We start from the raw sequence: 17415 nt of genomic DNA, 5'->3' as shown, positions 1-17415 counted from the left end.
TCATAGATGCCACTGCTGGACATGAGATGTTGAGCTTCATGGATGGATTTAGTGGATACAATCAGATCAAGATGCATAAGGATGCCATCCCTAAGGTATCATTCATCACTGACTTTGGTGTTTATTGTTATCTTGTTATGGCATTTGGTCTCAAGAATGCAGGAGCCACCTATCAAAGGTTGGTAAATAAACTTTTTAAGGATCTTATCGGTAAGACAATGAAAGTTTATGTTGATGACATGTTAGTCAAGAGTCTAGTAAAGACAAATCATATAACCCATTTGAGGGAAGCCTTCGAGGTCCTGAGGTACCACAAGATGATGTTAAATCCTACGAAGTGTGCTTTCGGAGTAGGGCCTGGAAAGTTTTTGGGATTGATGGTCTCCAAGAGAGGAATCGAGGTCAATCCCGATAAAATAAAAGCAATCCTGGACATGGAGCCGCCAAAAACTATCAAAGATGTTCAGAAGCTCACTGGAAGGGTTGCTGCGTTGGGACAATTCATCTCCAAGTCTGGAGATAAGTGCTTGTCATTCTTCAAGTCTTTAAATAAGATTAAGGATTTTATATGGAGTGAGGAAAGCCAGAAGGCATTTGAGGAATTAAAGAAATATATGGCCCAGGCCCCATTATTGGCCAAGCCAGCTTTGAAAGAAGTTTTATACTTGTACTTGGCCGTTTCAGAGAATGCCTTGAGCGCTGTATTGGTTAAGGAGGAACTGAAAATCTAGAAACCCGTATACTATGTCAGCAAAATTCTGCATGGAGCTGAGTTGAATTATTCAACTATTGAGAGGTTTGCTTTAGCTTTGGTAATGGCTTCAAGAAAGTTACGTCCTTACTTTCAGGCTCATTAAATTGAGGTGCTAAAAAATCAGCCCCTGAGAAATATCATTCATACTCCCAAGGCTAGTGGAAGGTTGATCAAGTGGGCAATAGAGCTGGGAGAATTCGATATCAAGTATAAGCCACGAACGGCAATAAAAGCCTAGGCATTGGATGACTTCGTGGTGGAATGTACCATATCCAACCAAGAAGTCGGGGGCAGGAGGATACCATACCTCAGCACAAGGAAGTTGATAAGGGGGACAAAGAATAGGATGATAAAGAGAAAGAATATTGGGCTCTCTATTTTGATGGAGCATCAAAAACAAATTCAAGTGGAGCAGGTTTGGTCTTACAAAGCCCTGATGGGTTCTTGATTGAGTATGCCATGAAGTTAGATTTCCCGACCACAAATAATGAGGCAGAATATGAAGCTCTGATAGCTGGCATCGGCCTAGCAAGGACACTAAGAGTCAAGAACTTGAAGGTCTGTGGAGACTCGAAGTTGGTCATATCCCAAGTGAAGGGAGAGTTTGAGGAAAGGGATGACGCGACGCCTAAGTATGTCCTCCTAGTAAGGGCTGTGATGACTCAGTTCGATGAATTCCATATTAAGCACATCCTAAGGGAGGAAAATGCTAAGGCAGATGCATTTTCTAAATTTGTTTCATCTAAGATAGAGGAAAGTTCAGGAAGTGTATACTTCGACGTTCTGAAGACACGGAGCATTGATGTTAATCTTGTAGCTCCTATAGGTTTGGGGACATCATGGATAGATCCCATCAGGACCCATATTCACACCAGTTGGTTTCCAAATGATGCTACTGAAGCACGAAAGTTGGCTGTTCGAGCACTGAAATACTCCATAATAGATGGAATTTTGTATAAAAGATCTTATGTAGTTCCTTACTTAAGATGTCTTAGGCCCGATGAGGCACGCTTGGCTCTTGAAGAAGTGCATGAAGGTATCTGTGGACAACACTTGGGGGGCAGAGCACTAGCTCATAAGATAACTCGTTTAGGCTTCTATTGGCCAGAAATGATGGTTGATGCCAAAGAGTATATGAAGAAGTGTGACCGCTGTCAGAAGCATGCACCTGTCGTTAGACAACCCCTCGAGATGCTGACCTCCATCAATTCACCTATCCCCTTTGTTATATGGGGAATGGATATACTTGGGCCTTTCCCCATGGCCACGACACAAAGGAAGTTCCTGATTGTAGCCATTGACTATTTTACTAAGTGGGTGGAAGCCAAGCCTTTGGCCAAAATCATAACTAAGCAGGTTGCACAATTCCTATGGGAAAATATTATGTGCCGGTATGGAATTCCCCGCATCCTAATCGCTGACAATGGAAAACAATTCAACAATGAGGAATTTCTAGAAATATTTTGAGGAGAATGAAATTGAATTATGATTCACCTCTGTGGCTCACCCGCAAGCCAATGGGCAAGCGGAAGTGGCGAACCGAATAATCCTGGATGGACTAAAGAAGAGGATCGAGAAGTCGAGGAATAACTGGGTGGATGAAATACTCCCAATACTATTAGCCTATAGAACTACCTGTAGAGTCACGACTGGAGCAACCCCTTCATGTTAGCATATGGGGTAGAAGCGGTTGTTCCTTTAGAAATATCATATTCCTCTCCCTTCATTCAAGATTTCAATGCTAAAAAAATGAGGAAGGGCAAAGGTTAGCCCTGGATCTAGTCGACGAGGTCAGAGATGAGGCCAACGCCCGAAATACAGAGTATCAACGAAGAGCCTCCCTCTATTTTAATAAAAGGGTTAAAGAAAGGTTCTTTTACCAAGGAGGCTTGGTTTTAAGAAAGATTGAGGCTTCAGGATTTGAAGAGAAACAAAAGCCAATCCCTAACTGGGAAAGACCGTATAAGGTCGAGAAAATATGAGGACGAGGATCCTACAAGTCGGAAACCCTGAGCAGTAATAAAGTGCCTCATACCTGGCGTGTTTCGAAGCTGAAGGTTTAATATGTTTAGGACATGAAAGACATGTTCCTAGTATTTAGTGGTAAATGGATGAATAAAGTCGACCAGTGTACGAGCATCCAATGAATAAAATTCTCGAAGGACCAAAGTACCAAAAATAAAAGACGAGGGTATCCTGAAGGATCAGAAATCAAGTCATGATGAACAATTAGGTTACACACTGAAGATGTTCAAGTCCATGAAGGACCGCAAATAGATAAAAGCCACGGATGGCAAACAAAGCCATGCAAGGACTAAACACTGAAGGACAATCTATAGTCCAAAATCAGATGATTAACCAATAATGGAAACCTCAGAAACAACCCAAAGGCTAGAAAAGCCCAACAAATTTACCATATCCGGGTAAGAGCTATGAACAGAGCCAATGGACATATTAACGGAGCGCACCTCATCATCATGGGTGTCCATCATCTTGAATAAGTCTTCCGACCGTCGATAAACGCTAAGAGAGCACTAGAATCCCAGTCCTGAAACTTTCTCTCAAATTTCTTCATCAATGCCGCCAAGGCCATGTGCTCACTCCTTCATTTTGCACTCCTAGTGAAAGAAGCTGCGAAGTAGGCGTTGGCCTAATAAGAAAAATATATTAGAAAGCTAACTTCACGAAATGTATATGGTCAATTGAAGTCTACATTACAAACTCCAGCCTACCAAAAGAGGCTGATCAGCCTCAAGTGAAAGCCTTTGACCAACTGGAGATCCCTCGGAAAGGGCTCCAGCAGACCGGCCTCCAAGGGATGCCTTAAGCCAGCCAGGCTACTCCTTTAATTTGTGAAGTATTGGAAGTTCTAAAAAGAATAAATGTACCAAATACAAGGCATGATCCCCGTACATCCCCGCCTCAGGAAGTTGTTCGCCTAATCGGAACAAACTTAACCAATGGGAAAATAAGAGGGGTTAGGCCAACTTTAACAAGGTTCTTTTTAATTATGAGGACCCATCAAGAACACGAACGTAATAGTTTATGTTCGAGGTCCATCGAGACATGTTGTCCAAGAAAGCAAAAATGTTTCCCCTTGACTGACCAGAGGAAGTCGAGTAGCCATTCATGAAGATCTTTGAGCGTCTAAAGGGTCCGTAGATGAGGTCCCCACCCGGCAAGGCACTCCCTTGAATAAAAAAGAGAGAAGTCTAATCCACGAATTGATATTGAGAATATTGAAGTTCAAGAACTTCCATGAAATATGATCCCAAAGGGCCAAGAAGCTCTAGAAATTAAGGTTACGGCCGACCAGGGCCTTAAGGGCTTGGTCTCATGGCCGACCAAGAGTCCTTGAAGCTGACCCCTCCACATGGAGGGTTAGGCCGACTAAGACGTCCTCGAAGAAACATCTACAGATGTCTGGAACTAACAGGGATGGCCCCTAAGAGAAGGTTCCAAGAAAACATGAACTAGAGCCAAGGGATGCTCCTAGTGAAGAGTAGAATGTTCACGAGAACAAGTACATAACGCTCACTAGAAAAAGGGCCAAACGCCCAAAAAGAGCAGAATTTGCCGACCAGGCCATATGGAGGCCTCATAGCCGACCGGAACCCATGTAGGGTTGATCCAAACCCTCCTAAAGGTTTTCTGGTCGAACTCCTATAAAATTCCTTGAGAATTCTTGAAAAGTTAGGCGCCCAACGAGAACAAGTTCCGCGAAGGCTAAAGAGTCCATGAGAACAAATTTTATGAAGACTAGGACATCCACGAAAACAAGTTTCATGAAGAATAGAATGTTCACTAGAAAATGATCAGAAAAGCCTGGCTGAGGCTAAACAACAAATCGATAGTCTTAAGGGACGATTATGTGAATCACCATGACCTCGAAGATTCTTAACGATTTCTTTGATTCTTAATGGATTTGGAAATATTAAGGCCCCAGTCAAGGTTCAAATTCAAAGAATCAAAGCCCAAATCCAAACAGGATTTGAAAATATAGAGGCCCAAATCCAAAGAGGATTTGGAAATATGAGAGGCCCGAATTAAAGCCCAAGTAAAAAGAAGAGCCAAAAAGACCAAGATCTAAGTCGAGATCTAGGTCGTGAATCCTGGATGAATTAGTTTGAATAGGAGCCTAAAGATAAGCAAAATTTCGACCAAGACCCGGGTCGTAAACTCGACTAGGATCCAGGTCAAAATCCTGGTCGTGAATCCTAGTTGAAGTTTCACGAACAGGAGTTAAAAGGTGGCATGAATTTCAACCAAGACCCAGGTCGTAAACTCGACTAGGATCCAGGTCGAAATCCTGGTCGTGAATCATAGTCGAAGTTTCATGAACAGGAGTCAAAAGGTGGCATGAATTTCAACCAAGACCCAGGTCGTAAATTCGACCAGGATCCAGGTCGAAATCTTGGTCGTAAATCCTAGTCGAAGTTTCACGAACAGGAGTCAAAAGGTGGCATGAATTTCGACCAAGACCTAGGTCGTAAACTCGACTAGGATCTAGGTCGAAATCCTGGTCGTGAATCCTAGTCGAAGTTTCACGAACAGGAATCATGTTGCGGCCAAAATTTCGACCAGGATCCAGGTCGTTAACTCGATTAGGTTCCAGGTCGAAATCCTGGTCGTGAATCCTCACTGAAATTGTTCGACCAGGGCTCAGGAGCAGGCCCAAATTCGACTAGGATCCAGGTCAAAATTTCGACTAGGATCCTGGTCGAAAAATGGCTGAAAATTTCAGAAAATCCCAGAAAAATTAGGGAAAATTTGAAAATAATTTCAAAAATTATTTTTGATAAAACATTTTTGAAATATTAAAGAAGTAATATCTGTGAGTATCAGAATATTCTTCAAAATTAGGAAAAAATCCAAGAAATTAAGGGAAAATTCCTGAAAAATACCAGAAAATTCCTAAAGAAAGGGAAAAAGGTAAGAAAATAATAGGGTAGTTCTAAAAACAACCCTAAAGCCGTGTACAAGGCAAATAGTTGTAAATGTGTAGGTCGCTCCACACTTTACGCCAAAACGATACCCTGTAAGGGAACAAATGAACTTAACTTCTGCGAAATCTTTTACGGTTTCCCAGAAGTTGGGGGGGAAAATGATAGGGAATAAAATAAACCCTGATTGTGTAATTAATATCGCATTAATTGTATTAACATTGGGCTGATAGTTAAGCCCATTAGAAGAGGCCCAAGACCCTTGATAGGGGCCAAAAATAGCCTAGGAATATAATTGGTATTAAAATTAATTAGACCAGATACGGTCCAATAACGAAGCCCAATTAGAAAGGGCCCAAAACCCTGAATATTAATTAATTTCGTAATTAATTAATACGGGATAAATCAGCTGTCAAGATGAGTCCCAATGAGGATATAAATCCTTGAAGATTAGCCCCTAAGGGACCTGATAGGTTAAGGAATCAGTTTCCTACTTCCTAGGACTCCAAAGTCCATTCTAATTCTGAGACTTGCCCACCAAGTCTCCTAACCCAAGTCCAATTCAAGGACTCCCAACATCTATAAAAGGGGCCTCACCTTACAAATCAGAACTACGTTTTGGCTTAATCCTCGATTAAGGACATACAGGCCACTACGTCCTTGGTGTGCCCTCGCCGCCATAGCCCCGAGGGCATCATCAAGAACTACGTTTTTTGGCTTGATTCTCTAATTCACAGAGATACGTAGGCATCTCGTAAAGGCAGAATTAAGCTACGAAACACGAGAGCAACCATTAAAGGCCTTGAGCTCCCGAACCTTAGTAAAAAATACATCAATTAATATACCTTAGTTTTTAATCCATAACACTTAGTAATAAGTGAAAGAGATGTGTCCTAAGTCCAATCATGTATGAGGATTTATGAATAACTTTTATGTAATCTGTTTTGATTTCATTGATATTAATAAAAGACTTGTTTTGGTTTTATTGCGGGCTTTATCTATTTAAGTGTTTAAATAAGATATACCATAGCTTAGAGTAAAGCTTTTTATGGATTATGATGAGATCATAATAATGAGACCTAAAAGATGATAACTCTGAACTTAAATATTTCCTGGTCGTAGGATTACTAACTGGTATTTAGTAATCCGCAAAGATCGGTACATATTATGCTTGCTTCATTATGAAGGATGTCTGTTCTCATAGACATTTGTGTGGTGACACTATAGCTAGTATGTAGGTGCTTATTATAGAATAAGTTCACTGAACATGACTCACACAGCTAAACAACTGATGGAGTTCACTCACGTATCAGCAGATGTTCACATAATGATAGTTGTACAAGTATCATTAGACTTGAGGTCATCATAGTCATCTTGTGTATACTGAACTATACTTTGGTTTAGTTCTTAGTCTCCAGGGACAATTATAAGGGCTCTACTGGGTATAAGAATTTGTACACGAAGATAGTGTATGATCAATAAAGGATCTACCCCTTCCAGTGAAGGAAGAGAATGTTCAATGCTGATCTACTTATGCTAGTTCAGGAATCTCTGGCCAGAGTGAATGAAATTAGAAAGGAGTTTCTAATTTACATTAAATAGAACTAAGCATAGTGAATGGGAAAGCAAATGATTAAATAAGAAAGGCTTGACACAAGTTCCATGCCTTGTATTTAATCGTGACATTGCAGGGTAGAAGGAATTGATTGTACGGTAACTATTCACTGAATGGGTTCTTGGTATTCTAAGCAGTGAATTCGTATTATCCGGATAGTCGCGATATGCTGAGAAGTATCCCTCACGATTTAGAATAAATATGATTAATTAATTAATCATATTTAATGAATTAGAGAATTTATATAAATAATGATAAAATAGTTTTATTATTATTTATTTCTACTACCGGCTTAATATTGAACCTACAGGGTCACACCAAAAAAGAGAATGATTTAATGGTGGAGAAATTAATTAATAATGGTTGGTAATTATTTATTTGTGAAATAAATAATTAATTAGCAAATTTAATAATTGATTAAATGAGATTTAATTAATTATAAATTAATTAAGAAAAGCTCTTAATATTATTAATTAAGAATTTAATTTTGGAAATTAAATCAAGTGAGAGAATTATTTCTAAAGTGTTTAGAAAAATGATTAATAAATAAAAGGTGTTTTAATTATTAGTTAATTGGTTAATAAGAATAAAGGGTTAATAATAATAATATTTTATGGGAAAATTTTCAGCTAAAAATTTTGCCTATAAATATATTATTATAAACCCTTATTTTGCCTCAACCTAAAAAGTTAAGAAAACCCTAATTCTCCCAACCCCTTCCTCCTCCATCATATTGATCTCTTGGTGGATACCGGTGGAGTGCTTCACACTTGAGTAGCAGCTGCTAGGGATCTCCGCTCGTCATTCTTGGATCGCTTTTAAAGGTTAGAAACGATCCCATATGATTTAATCACGATTTGTATGCGATTATATGGATTTTATATCAAGAAAATGTTTTACCTTGCTTTTGTGATGTATAAAATCCTTCAATAAGATACATAAAGTAAACTTAACTAAGCTCAATATCAGAATTTGCTTGTGTTAAAAGATTTCCACATAAACAATTACTTCATAAATGGGATCTTTAGTATATTAAAGACTACTAGGTCAGCATCTAGCACAGTTATCCTCATTGAATTGAATAGTCACAGAAACATTCATATCACTATCAGAGTTTAGAAATTCACATTAGACAACAATCAGCACTTAAGCAAATTTCAATTTAAGCACATAATACACAAAGATAGTAATATCTGTAAATACTGATCATAAAGTCTGATGTATCAGAACATAAAGTAAGCATATTTAGAGAAAGAACCTGAAACCATTCCAAGTTCATTTATCAATCTTGTAAAAGTAGCGTCACACAGTGGTTTTGTAAAGATATCTGCTAGTTGTTGATCTGTTGGAACAAAATATAATTCCACTGTACCTTCATCCACATGTTCCCTTATAAAGTGGTACCTAATGCTAATGTGCTTTATCATTGAGTGTTGAACTGGATTACATGTCATAGCAATAGCACTTTGATTATCACAGTAAATAGGGATTTTAAAAAATACTAACCCATAATCCAGTAACTGATTCTTCATCCAAAGAATCTGTGCACAACAGCTTCCTGCAGCAATGTATTCTGCTTCTGCAATTGATGTGGAAATTGACTTCTGTTTCTTGCTAAACCAAGAAACCAATCTGCCTCCAAGAAATTGGCAGCTTCTACTTGTGCTTTTCCTGTCAATTTTGCATCCTGCAAAATCTGCATCTGAATAACCTATTAGCTTAAAGTCTGATTCTCTAGGATACCACAATCCCAGATCAGCTGTACCCTTAAGGTGCTTGAAAATTCTTTTCACAGATGTTAAGTGAGGTTCTCTTGGATCTGCTTGAAATCTTGCACAAAGACAGGAAGCATACATGATATCAGGTCTACTTGCAGTTAGATAGAGTAGTGAACCAATCATACCTCTGTAATCAGTAATATCTATTGATTTACCAGTATCCTGATCCAACTTTGTTGCAGTGGCCATATGAGTGGATGCACTTGAACAATCTTGCATTCCAAATTTCTTCAACAAATTTCTGGTGTACTTAGATTGACAAATAAAAGTTCCTTCTTCATTCTGCTTGACTTGAAGGCCCAGAAAATAGTTAAGTTCTCCCATCATACTGATTTGATATCTTGACTGCATCAGCTTGGCAAACTTCTTACAAAGTCTGTCATTTGTAGAACCAAAAATGATATCATCAACATATATTTGCACCAAAAGTAAGTCATTTCCATGGTTGAGGTAGAACAGTATTTTGTCAATAGTCCCTCTGTTAAATCCACTTTCCCGAAAAAACTGAGCTAATGTCTCATACCATGCTCTTGGAGCTTGCTTAAGGCCCTAAAGTGCTTTATCAAGCCTGTAGACATGATTTGGAAATTTAGAATCTACAAATCCTGGAGGTTGTTCAACATATACTTCTTCTTCCAATTCTCCATTAAGAAAAGCACTTTTCACATCCATTTGAAAGAATGTAAACTTCTTATGAGTAGCATAAGCCAAAAATATCCTTATGGCTTCCAATCTAGCAACTGGTGCAAATGTTTCATCATAATTAATTCCCTCATGTTGAGAGTATCCTTTTGCAACCAGCCTTGCTTTATTCCTTATAATTATGCCATCACTGTCAGTTTTATTTATGAACACCCACTTTGTACCAACAACAGACCTGTTCTTTGGTCTTGGCACTAGGGTCCAGAGTTTATTTCTTTCAAATTCATTTAACTCTTCCTGCATTGCTTGCACCCAATCAGTATCTTAAAGAGATTTTTCCACTTTCTTTGGTTTAGTATGAGATAGAAAAGAATGATAGAGACATTCATTTGATGTAGCTGTTCTAGTTCTGACACCTGCATCAGGATTTCCAATAATTAAGTCAGGTGTATGTGCTTTAGTCCACTTCCTTGCAGATGGAAGGTTATCTCTAGAACTGGATGCTCCCCCTTAATCCATGTTGTGTCCATCAACATTTTCTGATGCTCCCCCTGAAATTATGCTCTCTGAGTTGGATCCTTCAGAATTTGAGTTTCCAGAAATATCAGAACATGAGTTTCTAGAATTATCAGAACTTGGCCCATCAGAACTTGACGAATCAGAACTTGAAGAGCCTGTTATAGATTCTGATGCTTCTTGAGATGTGGTTGGATCTTCAGTATGCCCCCCCTGCACAGGTGCATTTTCTTTAGGCATAGTCACCACAGTTTTAATAACATTAGAGTTTAATTCATCAGAGTTTGCAGTATTAGGATTTAGACTGTCGGGATTTACAGAATCAGAATTTGAAACTTCATTTTCGAATCTCAGCTGATCATGATCATTAAAATCTTCAAGTCCAGTAATCTTCTTATCATCAAAAGAGACATTGATAGATTCCATGATAACCCTTGTTCTTAAATTGTAGACTCTGAAGGCTTTTGTGGAAAGTGGATATCCAACAAAAAATCCTTCATCAGCTTTTAGATCAAATTTGGATAGCTATTCGGGATGAGTCTTAAGAACAAAACACTTGCATCCAAATGCATGAAAATACTTCAGATTTGGATTCTTTTTCTTCACCATCTCATATGGTGTTTTTCCTTGCTTGTTGATAACTGTTGCATTCTGAGTAAAACAAGCAGTCTACACAGCTTCAGCCCAAAAGTAGTTTGGCAACTTTGCTTCATCAAGAATAGTTCGTGCAGCTTCAATAAGAGTTCTATTCTTTCTTTCAACAACTCCATTTTGCCCTGGAGTTCCAGGAGCAGAAAATTCCTGCTTTATTTCATGGTCTTTGCAGAACTCTTCCATGATCAAATTCTTGTACTCAGTGCCACTATCACTTCTTATGATTTTCACAGAGTCTTTGACCAATTTATCCAGTTGCTTGACATGATCAATCAAGACAGATGCAGTTTCACTTTTTGTGTGCAAGAAATACACCCATGTGTATCTGGTAAACTCATCCACTATGACCATAGCATATTTCTTCTTTACAATAGACATGACATTAACTGGACGAAATAGATCAACATGTAATAGGTGATAAGGCTCAAGAATTGATGATTCAGTCTTGCTCTTGAATGAAGATTTTCTTTGTTTTTCCTTCTGACATGAATCACAAAGGCCATCAGGAGCAAATACTGATTTTGGCAGTTCTCTCACAAGATATTTCTTGACAAGTTCATTTATATTGATAAAATTTAAATGAGAGAGTTTCTTGTGCCAATCCCAGCTTTCTTCAATTAATGCTCTATTTAACAGACAGATTGCAGAACCATCAGTACTTGTTGAAAGCTTGGCTTCATAAATGTTACCATGCCTGTATCCTTTCAGAACAACTTTTCCTGTAGATTTGCTTACAACTTCACAGTGTTCTTCAAAGAAATCCACATGATAACCTCTGTCACAGATTTGACTAAGACTCGGCAGATTGTGTTTATGTCCTGAGACCAGAGCTACTTTTTCAATGATGACATTTCTAAGATTGATATTGCCATATCCCATAGTTTTTCCAATGTTGCCATCTCCATAAGAAACACATGGGCCAGCTTTCTCCACAAAGTCTGATAGCAGGGCTTTATTTCCAGTCATATGTCCTGAACATCCACTTTCCAGAACTAGGATGTTCTTCCTGTTGCCCTGCAATCACAAAGACCACTAAAGATTAGTTTTAAGGACCCAGACTTGATTGGATCCTTTGGCCTTATCAAGTTTGTTAACATTTGCAGCGGATTTAGCATCAGAGTTTATGTTAACAGTTTTCTTATCAGAATTTGCAATATCAGACTTTGCATCAGAACTTACACTAGAAGGAATAATGCTAACTTTCTTTAAATAAGGTTTTATTTGATAATAATCATAGTACAAACTATGATATTCCTTACAAGTATAAATGGAATGCCATAAACTACCACAATGAAAACAAGGATTTTGTGGCTTATATCTAACAGACTGACTCTTAACTCCTGACTTTGAAGGTAAGGAGTTTATATTTTTATTCTTCCTGCAAAAAGAAGCCAGATGGTTAGAATTTCCACAATTATGACATATTTTTCTAGGAGCATTAGGAACAGGCTTATAATTGTTACTTTTGTTCACACCTTCCTTTCCATTCCTATTTTTCCTTGGTGGTTTTACCTTGTTTACATTCTTAACATCTTTCAGCTTATGCTTAAGCTGCTACTTAGTCATTAAGCCTATGTTAACTTCAGTTGGCATATCCTGTTTAGGTTTGTCAGAAGTTAATTTCTCCTTAACTTCTGATTTCTCAATATTAGACTTTGCAGTTACAAACTTAACAGGATTTACCTTTGGTTTTTTTTAACAACTATAGGCTCATTTTCAACAGTTCCCTTACTGTTCTTATCATCTCCATAACCTAAGCCCTCTTTCCAGTTTCCACTACTAAGAATATCCTGAGTTGCTTTACCAGAGTTAGTCCAAGTCCTGATAATCTCCCTTTCCTTTTCTAACTCAGTTTTTAGAGATTCATTCATTTTTAGCACTTCATCCCTAACATAAAAGGCATCATCTCTATCTTTCTGAGTTTGATGGAACATGACTAACTCTTTTTCTAAATAATCATTTCTCTTTTTATAAGCAAGATTTTCAGAAGTTAATCTTTTACATGTTAAAGTTTGATCTTTATCACTAATGAACATGGTTTACAAATATCTTCTCAACTCAGTAATATCATCAGTATGAAAGGCATAAGTAGTTTGAGGTACCTTTAAGTCAGCAGTATCAGAACTGCTATCAGCATTTGTCATCAAGGCATAGTTTTCCACATCCTCAGAATCTAAAGCATCTGACCAACTTTTCTTCTTTGTGACAAGAGCCTTGCCTTTGTCACTTTTCCCTTTTCTGCAATCAGGAGATATGTGGCCTTTCTCACCACAGTTGTAGCATTTAACATTTGAGTAATCTCCTCTGTCAGACTTTCCTCCTTTCCCTTCAGATTTTCTGAAACCTTTCTTATCAGAACTTGCACCTTTCCTGGAAAACTTCTTTCCTCTCCTGAATTTCCTGTAAGCAATCTTTGTGATTCCTTCACCATAAGAGCACACAGCTTCATCATCTCCTCATCAGGGTCCATCTAAGGTATACTTTCAGTTTCTGATTCATCATCACTATCAGAACTTGATGACTCAGTATCAGACTTTGTGATGAGAGCCTTTTCCTTGCCTTTCTTTGAGGCAACAACTTTGGGACTTTCCTCCTCAGCCACAAAGGCAACTGTCCTTAACTTTCTTCCATTCCTCTTGCTTCTTTGTTCCATCTCAAGTTCATGAGTCTTAAGCATCCCATAAATTTCATCAAGAGTTGTTTCATCAAGATTATAGTTGTCTCTTATTATTGTGGCCTTCAAATCCCATCTTTCAAGAAGAGCTAACAGGAATTTAAAATTTGAATCTTCAATGTCATACTCTTTGTCAACTAGTGACAAATCATTCAAGAGTTTGACAAATCTATCATATAAATCAGTTAATACTCATCAGGCTTTGAGTCAAAGTGCCCATACTCTTAAGTGAGTATAGTCTTCCTGTTCTTCTTGATTGAATCAGTTCCCTGACACCTTGTTTCCCAAGCATCCCATATCTCTTTTGCAGTCTTGCATTGAATTACCCTATTTGACATGACATTATCAATGACACTATGCAGCAAATGTCTTACCTTTGCATCCTTTGCAATCGATGAGATATCTTCAGTAGTGTAATCACTTTTCTCCTTTGGGACAGACTTGGATGGCTGACCTGCAACTTCCACAGAGAGTTTGGTTGGCATATGTGGTCCTTCATTAATCCTGTCGAGATATTCTAGATCTGTAGCTTCCAGAAACATAGTCGTCTTCACTTTCCATATGGAATACTTAGAAGGTTTCAACATGGGAACTCTTATAGTCTCATGTCGACTATGGGATATGGTTTTTGGAGGTTCTTCAGTTTTGGTGGGCTTAGTTGGAGTTTCTTCTTCAGACATGATCGTTTGTGGATCTTAAACTGTTTGTGTGTTAAAAGATTGCTCTTATACCACTTGTTAGGTCACACACACTGTAGAAGGGGGTTGAATACAGTGTTTACTACAATCAAATCGAATATAAGAACTCAAGTAACAGAAAACAGATTTTATTCAACACAATAAACTCTGTTACAATATGGAACTGTCCTCTCTCAGTGATGAACAAATTATCACGAGAGCTGCTAGGGTTACACTGAATAATAACTTCGATAATGATAACACTTATAGTGTAAACTCTATGCCTGTGTTTATATACTACACAGTTACAAGATAATGTTCTAATTGATATGGAATATAATTATGCTTCCTAAAATATATCAACTAGTTATCTTTTCTTCCAAGTATTCTATTCTTCATAGAATTCCTTCTTCATGCATATTTCTTTCTGTCTTAGTCTCGATCTTCTTTCCTTTCAATCAGACGCCTACCTTATCTAAAAGTCAACTTAAGTCCTGATATTATCCCGTGATAAATATCTTCTGATAACTTAAGTTCTGATAACTTAAGTTCTGATATCTTAAGTTATGTCTTCAGTATAAGTGCTGATTTTCAGTTAAGTACTGATTTGTCCTGTTAGGTAAGATCTGAAAACTAAACACAAATCATATTACACATGACATTATCAAATATATCTAACAGAGTCAATATTGGTTCATATTTTGGCTCTAATCAACCATGTAAGTCACTTTAAACCATATTAGAGTAATTTTGCACCTCATAAAACTAACTTGACACCATATATTGGTAGAATTAATATATTAACATCATAAACATCCAATTTGACTTCCTTTAACCATCTCTTGGTACCACTTTCATACGAGTCAATTTTGGTCCACATTTTGGCTCTAATCTACCGTGAAGTCACTTTAAACCATATTAGAGTAATTTTGCACCTTATAAGACTCACTTTCAACCATATATTGGTACAATTAACATGTTAACATCATAAACATCCAATTTCACATCCTTTAACCACCTCTTGGTACCACTTTCATACGAGTCAATTTTGGTCCACATTTTGGCTCTAATCAACCATGTAAGTCACTTTACACCATATTAGAGTGATTTTGCACCCTATATATAACGACTCGTGTAATCTTTTGAATTATTTAATTGTGCAATTATGGAAATTATTAAATAAATAAAATTTGTGTATTGGTTTTGACCGCTATGTGTTGTTTGATTATTATCCATATGTGATTTATAGTATATCGGATTGTCCGCGCGATTAATTATCGGATCGTATTGAATTGTTTTCACTTCTAAAAGTGGATTTAGTGCAAATTTATTTGCATAAATATTGGGAATGTTTCTAAAATTGTTTTTATGATTTTATAATTACAATAATTATTTTTAGGATTTTATAAAATTGAGAAATCAATATTTGATTAATTATTTATCTTTAAATGATTTTCTGAATGCTTTTAATTGTAAAATCCATATCTAACTCTAAAATTCTTCAAAAATTATGAAGCTTATACTTATTTAAGTTTTGAATATTCCGAAAATTTTAAAATTATTTTGGAAATTTTCGGGATTAATTTCACGCGTTCGTTGTTTCGCTTCATTGATAAAAGCGGATATAAAGTTAAAAATCATTTTAAAATTTCAAAATTCATGTTTTTATGAACTTCGGGATATTTCTAACATTTTAAAAATATTTTCGTAACTTTCTAAAATTGTTTTAAGAGTAGCTCGGTTCGTTAATTTCAAACTTTGGTCTTCAGAATCGGCGTAATTATCCCAAGGGTTACGTGTTTATTTTCTAACACGTGTCAGGAATTGCAAATACGTGGCATAACAGCAGAAATTAAGAGATTAAAGCATCCATTTCCTTTTCTTCCGAGTTTAATCTCTCGGCTACTTCGTCTCTCCCGTTTTCATTCTTAAAATCTCTCCATCTCTCCTCTCTGTTTCTTCTCTTCCCTGTTCCTCTTTCGTTTCTCTCTAATTCCCCAATTTCCTTCCTCGGGTTCCGGTTTTCCAGTATGTTCCGATCGGATTTTTCCGGTGATTCTTTCGATTCTTCCCTGCTTTCAGATTATAAGCATGCATATATATATATATACACGGTTGTGTGTATGTATGTGTACGTGTGTGTGCGTGGTGTGTATGTGTTAGTGTGTGTTGCGATTGTGCGGCGGTGGCCGTGTTTGGCCGCGTTGCGCCGTGGTTCTACTCCTGTCTTCTCCTGTTGTTTTGCACGACTGAACTTTCGGGCCTCTTATTTTGGGCCTAACAGTATTGGGCCTCTTGTGCAGTTGGGTTGATGTTATACATTTTGATTTAATTTCCTTTTTTATTTAAATGAATTATTTGAGTCAATATTCTTGATGTTATCGATGTCATGCGGGAATTTAATTGAATTTATCGGCGAAATTTCACGTTGGAAACCCGGGGAATTAATCGGGTACCCGCGTAATTTTGCCGCCGTCCGCGATGACTTTTTACGAGTGGACGGTGGACGGTGATGAATTTATTCTGAGTCCTAATACGAATAAAAATATAAAATGCGAATAAGAGTAATAGTTAATTAATATCGGTGATTGGGATTCGTGCAATTGGATTGTGATTTGGATTGTCATTGTAGTTGTTGTGAATTGATTGGACGTCGATATTGTGCTCGACAGGTAATCCAATAAACAAAGGAGGCGCTGCCCGATTTCTGGGAAACTGAAATACGCAAATACGGGAACGTATTCGATGATTATCGGGATATTGAATGACTATATATATATATATATCTGTGTGTGTGTGTGTGTTTTATACGAAACTTGATTGTACGATATGATGGAATATTTTTCTAAATTGATAACCCTGATTTCGTAAAATAAAGAGTATATGTTTTCCGAAAACGAACACCAACCCAATCTTTAAGATGTGAACCCTATTTGTTGCGTATGTTATTACAATATTCATAATTATGAGTCGGATTTGAATATCGTTGGGTAAGAATTAGTATCGAGGATATGTCAAGCATACCTGGACGTCTAACATAGGGTATTTCGACCCTGTAGGTTATAGTCAGGCACCTGAAAGTGGACGATGGACTAAAAATAACCTAGTGATCAGTCGACGAGCTCAGTAAAGTTTCAACAGAAAGACCTGAGTGTCGAAGTC

Source organism: Apium graveolens, chromosome 1, assembly GCF_009905375.1.
Source record: "Apium graveolens cultivar Ventura chromosome 1, ASM990537v1, whole genome shotgun sequence".
Classification (NCBI taxonomy): Eukaryota; Viridiplantae; Streptophyta; class Magnoliopsida; order Apiales; family Apiaceae; genus Apium; species Apium graveolens.
The sequence above is the reverse complement of the archived record's forward strand: the minus strand, read 5'-3'. Positions refer to the sequence as shown.